At 48.7% G+C, this 8794-nt stretch overlaps 1 long non-coding RNA gene across 1 annotated transcript; it reads left to right on the forward strand.

The window, feature by feature from the left end:
- The first annotated feature begins 553 nt into the window (after positions 1-553).
- LOC134476554 (uncharacterized) lies at positions 554-3389 on the forward strand. The gene is made up of 2 exons (XR_010048338.1): positions 554-1125; positions 2341-3389. It is a non-coding gene; the product is annotated as an uncharacterized LOC134476554 (long non-coding RNA).
- Positions 3390-8794: the final 5405 nt, after the last annotated feature.

Consider the following 8794-nt stretch of genomic DNA (forward strand, 5'->3'; position numbering starts at 1 on the left):
TGTGCAATTGAAGTTGCGTCTACCATCTATAGATTTCTTGGGGCCTCAAAGTCAAAGGGATGTAGAACCTGTACACTTTCCAGAGTCTCTCATAGAAGTCTGAAGGGCTTTTATCAGACTTCTGGGTGGCAATAGTAACTTTTGACATATTGATGGACTTTTTTGCTCCCATCTTTGATGCCTTTGAGAAGCACTTGACTGGGTTGCTTTGTTTCTTCTTGTGAGAGGGTTATAATCCTAGGAGGATGACCTTTGGGAAAAACCATGGCAACACATTTGGGATAGGAGAACCAGTGTTTCCTGAGATCCACGCCATGTTGAAACTTAGGACTCTGGGAAGCCAAGCAAGTACCTCCCCTCCCTGGTAAGGGGAGGCAGGGTGGCCCACTGCAGCCCTTCCAGGGGGAGAACCAGCAGTGTCTCCTGAGATCCACACCATGTTGGAACTGAGGCCACTATGAAAACAAATGACCATCCTGCCTCCCTGCTTAGCAATAGTGAACCTACTGATACATGGCCTAGAGTCAAATATCCCACTTCCCCTATCCTCCTTCTCCTCCCCCACTGTTGGGAGCCGCGTCTGTGATAGCTCGCCTTGCGCGGCGGACGTGCGGCCTGTGGTAAAGAGCAAAGCCTGAGGTAGATTACCCCTCCCATCGAATATGTTAGTTTCCTGCTTACCGCGTAAACAACCCGCTCAACAATATAGTCTGCCTGGCAACTGATGATGTTAGCCAATCAGCTTGCCTTGCTTACTTTAACATGATTGGACACTGTACCCGTATATATACCGGTGCCACCCCTGGGCGGAAGTAGAAGCCAGGTAGAAGCCCAGAAGTAAAAGCCCAAAAGGAGCCGCGGAGAGCGGACCGGTAGAGGCTTTGGGGCAGACTGAAGCACAAAAGGAGCCGCGGGGAGCGGACCAGAGGAGGCTTCAGCTGGGAGAACCCAGGGCAGGCTGTACGGAGAAGGAAAATAAAAAGAAAAGGTTGACCACTACCAGACTTTGTCGTGTGTCCTTCCTGCCGGCCGGGAGCGGACATCGACATTTGGAGGCCCGCCCGGGGACTGATCACCCCCGAGACGTGGAAGTGGACAACGCTCCAGTACAGAGCTGCGAGACAGGTGAGTTGGGGATAAGCCTGGGCTCTGGGTGGCGCGCACCTACAGGGCTTTTAGACTCCCCTCAGGCTCACGCGTAAGTGGCGGATTCCTTGGGCCTCACGCGGTGAGTAACATATTAAAAAATGGGAAACATGTTAGGTAGCAACACTAAGAGCGAGGGTGGTTGTGGAGAAAGCTCTCAAGAGCTTACAAAAGTACGCAGGGTATCTGAGCAGGCCCAGTCAGGGAGCTCCCGAGAGGGGTCCGTCAAGGGGAACAAGGATGCTAAGGAGGAGGACGGGGCTCTAGCCTCGGAGTCGTCTGACTCCGAGGACGAGGGAAAGTTGAATGGCAAGGAGGCCAAAGAGACCAGCTGTCAGGAGCCTAAGTCGCTCAATAAGGAGTCGCAGGGTTCTTTTCCAGCGTTGCCCCGCGAATTGCGCTCTGCTCAACCTGGTCTGCGGAGGAGTAGAGAGCTCCTGAGCGCTCCCCGGCGCGAGAGGGAGGCGATCCCTCGCCACGAGGCGGCCGCCTGGGAGCTCTCTCCCCTTTCGCCAGAACAGGAAGTGATGCACGGGCCCCCATTTTCCGCCCAATCACGGCCGCTGTCTTATGCTCCGCCGCCGGCGGGTCGGTATTTTTACAGGCGGCTTTGGCAGGGGGGACGCTTGTCTCATGAGGTACATCCACCTGGGATAGATAGTGGCCCCTACGAGATATTTCCTGTACAAGTAGCTATGGGCCAGGGACGCAATGTATGGGAGCCTTTTGAGATAAAGCAGATTAGAGAACTTAAAAATGCAGTTACAACCTTTGGGCCGACTGCGCCTTACACCATTGCCATGCTGGAGAATCTGTCTTCTGGGCCCCTCACCCCCGCGGACTGGATTCAGCTGGCAAAGGCGTGTCTGCCCTCGGGTAGTTACACAGAGTTCTCTGCCGAGCAGGCTGAGAAAAACGCCGGTCGAGAAAATGGGGGCTGGGGATTTAGCTTAGCGGCATAAGTGCCTGCCTTGTAAGCAGGCAATCGCCAGTTCGATCCCTGGTACCAATAAAAAAAAAAAAAAAAAAAAAAAAAAACAAAAAAGATAAAAATAAAAAATAAAAAATAAAAAACAAAAAGGGGGAGTAAGCCAAGGCCTGCCTCCAAAGGCGCGGTTATCTATGGCATGACAATGGATGGGCCCGGATCCAGTGGTCAGCTGGAACCAAGGCGCGGTTTGTGTTTTCCCACAGGAACCGGGACGAGAACCACTGTGGATACCGGAGAGACTGACACGGGCAACAAAGCCCTCGACTGAAGATCAGACCTGCCCTACCGGAGATCCATCACAGACCAACCAACAAGATGAATAGAAATAGCGGTAGCCCGAAATGGACAAGAAGATCCTCAGGCATATGCATGGCTTGCTCAATTGGCCCACGACCGAGTCTAGATATGGCGGGCATCCCTCATTCTCCTCCATAAGGTGACAATACACAGCAGGGTAGGTGAGTCAATGACGGGTAAGAGCGTGCCTCCCCAGCACGACTCGACCTAAGCCAGGCCCTACCCCATCCTGCACGTAAGCCGCTGGACTGTTAGATGCTGCCCAGGTCTAAATTTCTCTCCGAGGGGATTTCTTTATGGAGAGGAAATGAGTGCAAGCTTGTGTGCATCCAGGTTCCGTCCAGTTTGTGCCTGGCCCTAGAAAAAGGACGAGGGCCTCAGGGCCTTGGCAGACCATGGCATGGCCAACCAGGGTCTAAGCCAAGGACCTACGGTGGGCCTACACATAGGGCATAAGCCTCTGCACCCAGTCCAGGAAGGGCTACGATGCGCACATTCATAAAAAATAAAATAGGGGGAGATGTTGGGAGCCGCGTCTGTGATAGCTCGCCTTGCGCGGCGGACGTGCGGCCTGTGGTAAAGAGCAAAGCCTGAGGTAGATTACCCCTCCCATCGAATATGTTAGTTTCCTGCTTACCGCGTAAACAACCCGCTCAACAATATAGTCTGCCTGGCAACTGATGATGTTAGCCAATCAGCTTGCCTTGCTTACTTTAATATGATTGGACACTGTACCCGTATATATACCGGTGCCACCCCTGGGCGGAAGTAGAAGCCAGGTAGAAGCCCAGAAGTAAAAGCCCAAAAGGAGCCGCGGAGAGCGGACCGGTAGAGGCTTTGGGGCAGACTGAAGCACAAAAGGAGCCGCGGGGAGCGGACCAGAGGAGGCTTCAGCTGGGAGAACCCAGGGCAGGCTGTACGGAGAAGGAAAATAAAAAGAAAAGGTTGTCCACTACCAGACTTTGTCGTGTGTCCTTCCTGCCGGCCGGGAGCGGACATCGACACCCCACCCCACCCATTAGCAAATGGGAACCAGAAACCTGAGCATCTCCTGGGAGGTTGACTATAGCAAATAAGGGGACTTCCTTTTACCATTTCTTTGAAGGTAAATATTTTAATTACTGTTTTGCTCTTTTCTGATTAATGGTACTGCTCTATTCAATATTCTGTTTTGATAAGTTCTATAGTGTTCTATATTTCATCTCATTTTGATATACGTGATTGAAAGAACAACTATTATAAAGATAACAAAATATACTGTTACCTATTACTGTTATTCTGGTAACCTGCTGTGAAGTTCTGTACCAATTTCCTGTACGATCTTAGTTGGCTTTATTCTGACTTGTTCTGTTGTATACTTTCAAAATAAAATTAAAAAAAAAAAAAAACATTTGGGATAGACATGCCAACACAGTCCATGGAGGAATCTCTCCCTTTTAATTAGTTTTTTTTTAGTCAAACTGTGGCAACATTTTTGTATTAAATAGTTAGAAGGAATTGACAGGCATCTCAGTAGCTTTAGATGACACCATCTGACCAGCACAGATGTGTAAGGGTAGCTGTGAAGTACAAGGCTCCAGGGGCAGAGCCTCTGTGGTCAAATGCAGGCAATGACTGTCTGAACTGGATCTGGCTCAATTGGCAGCAACTGTAGCAGCTGACAAGGGGTGATTCATCTGCAAAGATGTAATTCTCAGGAAGAATGGGCCTCTTTTTTCCTTTTGGATGTGGGTAGTGGTTTGGTTTCATTTTAACTCTGTAATCACCAGAAAATCCCTTTCTTAAAGTTCTTGGGCTGCAGTCAAGAACCATTGGTTTGGGCTAATTAGTTCCCATTTCTGGCTCCCAACGTGTGTACCCTTGAGTGATGGTGCAACAGACAAAGGGTGGGTACCCCTCAGAGAGAGAGACCATTCAGATGCCCACCTGAGTCCTCTCAGCAATGTCGGAATCATCCAGACTATGGAGAATCATCATTAGGTTCTCGGTTTTGTCCTTATTAGATGTGTCCACCGACCTGCAGGCTGGAGCCCAATCAAGCCTCATAGTTTGGAGAGGAATTCCTCTTCCTCACCATGGAGCACAGATGTAATGGTCCATTGCTTACACCATGCATCACAAACACATATTATCATTCAACCGGCATTCAGTGGTTAAAGCATTCCTTCCCTCAAACCACAGGGAGGTCTAACTGAGAAGTGATCACCTAAGGTCATGGGGCACTTTGCTGATTCACCATTTCCATCTGAATTAAGCCAAAGGATCGTAAGATGATTGGCAATTCTCTTAATTATTTTTGTCATTACTGAGACAAAGTACCCAACACTCAAAGTTAGAAGGGGAAAGGTTTGTTTGGGTCATAGTTTGTAGAGGTTTCAGTTCATAGTTGGCTGCCTCCAAGGCAGGGTGGTGGGGCAGAGGGGCATCACAGACGGTAAACAGTTCATGGAAGGCAGAAGGCAGTGAAGAGAAACACTCTTTTTGTCCCTTTTATTGTATCCAGGCCACATGACCTTAGGGCAGGTAGCACTCACACCAAGGGTGGGTCTTCCTGTTACCCATACCCAGAACAATGCCAAACCAATCAGTGGACTGATTTGGCTATCACACACCCTTAATCCCAACATCAAACACTCTAGATCCAGTGACCTCTGAAAGGTTCTATCTATGATAGCATAAGGCTTTGGGGGGCCAGCTAGACATGAACCATAGCAGCAATGCTTGTACCAATCCAGCAATTGTTCTTGGCCCAGCCTTTGGGACCCTCTGTGAATGCTACTGTTACTTTATTTATTATTATTATTATTATTATTATTATTATTATTATTATTATTTTGGTACCAGGGATTGAACTCACAACCTTGCACTTGGCAGGCAAGTGCTTACGCCGCTGAGCTAAATCCCTGGCACCTGTTACTTTAAACTGACAGAAAGCATAACAATTTCAGTCCAGCATTCAGATTTTTCTAAAGCCACGAAAGCCTCTCTATTCCCCAGGGAAGCTGCAGCTCCACCTTTGGGGCCCCAGATCTTGGCTTTCAAATGAGTCACCCAATGGGAGTGAGTTCAGCCTCCTCCAGCCCAATACAAGACAACAGGTCCACCACCATCTCAGGTTCAGCCTTTTGCTGCCACCACTGCCCATCATCATGTCTTATCCTTTGGACCCAGAGTCATCATCACCCCAGAAGTCACTGCAGGAGGTAAACTTTCCACAGCCATGGAGAGGTCTACAGCTCTTCCTCCCAGTGCCTAGAGGTGATGCTTCCACACCCAAACCTGACTCTGGTCACAGTAACTACCAGGCATCACCGTGGTTCTCTCCTGGAGTCCTGGCAATGTCTTCTCAGATTCAGAGGCGCACACACTAAAAATCCAAACAGCACCTTGGGTTTGTCTTTTGGGCTGACCTAGGTGGGCTGTTTTATTTTTTAATGGTTCAAAAGTTTGAGAGCGCCACTCCCGGTGTGTATCCTGCGATTGTTCTCCTAGATGCATCTCATTCTTTGCCCCTGGACAGCAAATCATGGCCTCTGCTCTTGGAAGCTAAGACTTCCTCCTCAGTTTATAAAATTTCTTGTGCTTGTGAGGGGTTTCTGATGTTTCAGGCAGTATATGCTTGTGAGGGGTTTCTGATGTTTCAGGCAGTATATTACATATATGTACAAGTTAGTTAATGAGTAGGAAGTTCTCAGACTAGTACTTGGCACATGACAAATGCTCGAAATATATTGCTTTTTTTTTTTTTTCTTCATTTTCTCAGATCTTGCAATCTTGGTAGTATTACCTCCATTCTGCAGAGGAGAAAGCTGAAACCCTGAGACCTTAGATATTGGTCTACTCACACGGGTGTCAGGGCCACTTAGAAGCTTTGCAAGTGATTTTATTTAATTTTAAAAGACTTATCTTTTTTGAGACAGTCTCAGTATGTAGCTCAGGCTGGCTTTGAATTCACAATGATCCTCCTTCCTTAGCCTCCTGAGAGGGAATACAGGTGTGCCCCATCCTGTCTGGTATTTACTCTTTATTTAGGCTTGGGTTTCTCACACAAGTGAAACTGTGTACTCTTCAGTGCCTTGGCCCTGTTTTCCCTGGGAAGCCTGCTTGTCCTGGGAAGTGGTGCCGGCAGTCAGTGAGGGTGAGGAAAGTGACCTGTGTGAGGGCATGGGCACCCAGTCCTGTCTCAAGAGAACAGCGAATTTTGTCATTACTAATCACATAATTTCCCCCTAATCCCAATGTATAAAATCCTTGACATTTTTAGGCACATGGTAAGAAATAACAATGGAAATCGTTAATAACCGAGTTTGCACACACTGAGGGATTTGGAAAAGAAAAGGCTCTGCCCGGTGTGGTGGTGCACACCTGTAATCCCAGCACTTGGGAGACTGAGGCAGGAGGATTGTTTCGAGTTCCAGACCAGCATGGGCTACAAAGTGAGCTCAAGGCCAACCTGAAGTGCATAGTGAGACCCTGCCTCAAAAGAAAAAAAAAAAAAAAAAAAAAAAGGAGAAGAAGAAGAAAAAGAAAGAAAAGAAAAAGAAGGGCTCTGAAGAGGGCAAAACACTTCCACCCAGCAAGGCTGTGCAGTCAGTTCACTGCACAAGGGTAGACGGATGAGTGGTGGTGATACTCCTGCCTCTGCACCAGGCAGAGCCTGAGTAAAGTCCTTCCAGAGATACCGATCTGGGCTGATTTTGCACCTTGTGATTGTGGTTCCAGGCCCAGGTTTTGTTCTAACAAGACCCAGGGTGCATCCTGGGATGGGAAGAGGGATAAATTATGAGCCATCTCCTAAGCCATGCTCATGGAAAAGGAGAGTCCCGAGAAGGGAGGAGCCCTCTGACCTACCCCTGCCTGCCGTGTGCAGCAGCTGCCCCGAGAGGCCGTGCTGCCCCATGAGCCCTGATAGGGCCCTGATAGCGCTCTTTTCTCTCTCTGCTGCTGCCTGTGATAGGGTTAAGTCTGGGTTTAGTTTTCTGCCTTCCGCTGGGATCTGAAAAACTTTTGCCCAGCAAAAGAAACCACCAACAGAGTGAAGAGACAACCCACAATGTGGTAGGAAATGTTTGCCAGCTGCTCCTCAGACAAAGGATTGCTAGGAAGAACATATAGAGAGTTAGAAAAAAATCAGTCCTCTCAGATTTAAAGACCTAATCCAAAAATGGGCATCTGAGATGAACACACACTTCTCAGATGAAGAAATATGAACAGCAAATATGTGAAAAAAAAATCTTCAACATCACTGGTCATTGGAGAGATGCAAATTATAACACTGAGATTCCACCTCATCCTGGAGAGAATGGCTGCCATCAAGAAACCAACCAATAACAAATGCTGGATGGACTGTGGGGAAAAAGGACCCCTTCTCCACTGTTGGTGGGAGTGCAGACTGGTGAAACCACTGTGGAAATCAGTGTGAGTTTCTCAAAAAACTAGAATGGGAAGTCTGGTTCAACCTGGCTCTTTCCCTATTCTCCTAGATTTGGCCAACACAGTGATCCTGCTTTGCCACTGGGGAGAACGGAGGAACCAACCCAGCAGACAGAGCATAGCATCAGCTATGTACTAAGGGACATTTGCCCCCCAGCTGTGTGTAGTTTCAGGAACCTGAGAGCTGCTCCCCTGAAGCAGGGCACGTTGAGCAGTAGGCATTCATGCTCCCCACTCTTTGCTGTGTAATCAGTATTGTCCTCCCTTTTTTTTAAGTTCAGACCACATCTTGCTGAATCCATCTCTACACACATATCCATCCTGGCATTCATAGCTCAGTCTCTGGTACTGCAGACTGTGACTAGCGCCCTCTCTGTTACAAAGGTAAGGACAACTGGTCCATGTTTGCTGGCTGCCTGCCGTCTTGGTAATGAACTTGGAAAGCACAAACCGGGTCTCTACGCCACTTCTGCCTCTGACCTGACCTCCATCTTCAGCCGTAAGAGGAGCCTCATCCATTCCGACTTAAGAAGATTCACATCCGGGCCAGGAGACCTCTGACGAACGTGCTACCTGCAAAGTCCCCTTCCCAGAAAGCGGTGCCTTCTGCACCTCGCCCCAGCTGCAGAATCCCGAGAACCCTCAAAAACTCATTCCAGATCTTCTTTCTTCATGAAGCTTCCCTAAATTCTTTAGCTCTGCTGCTACAGAAATAAAGTAGCACTTGGGGTGCAGTTCGGTGGGAAGGTTCTGGGTCCAATCCTCAGTATGCAAAAGAGGAAAGAAAGGAAAAAGGAGGAAGGAGACAGGAAGGCAGAGCATTACTCTGCACACCCTGACCTCCTGCACCCGCATCCTCCACCGCCCTTCTCCCAGCTCAGAGTGCCCACTGCCCCTGACACGCAGGTGTAGGCATTTCTTATCCTG

The sequence above is a fragment of the Cavia porcellus genome, unplaced genomic scaffold, assembly GCF_034190915.1.
Source record: "Cavia porcellus strain 051 isolate PalLab524CR breed Dunkin Hartley unplaced genomic scaffold, mCavPor4.1 scaffold_6, whole genome shotgun sequence".
Lineage (NCBI taxonomy): Eukaryota > Metazoa > Chordata > Mammalia > Rodentia > Caviidae > Cavia > Cavia porcellus.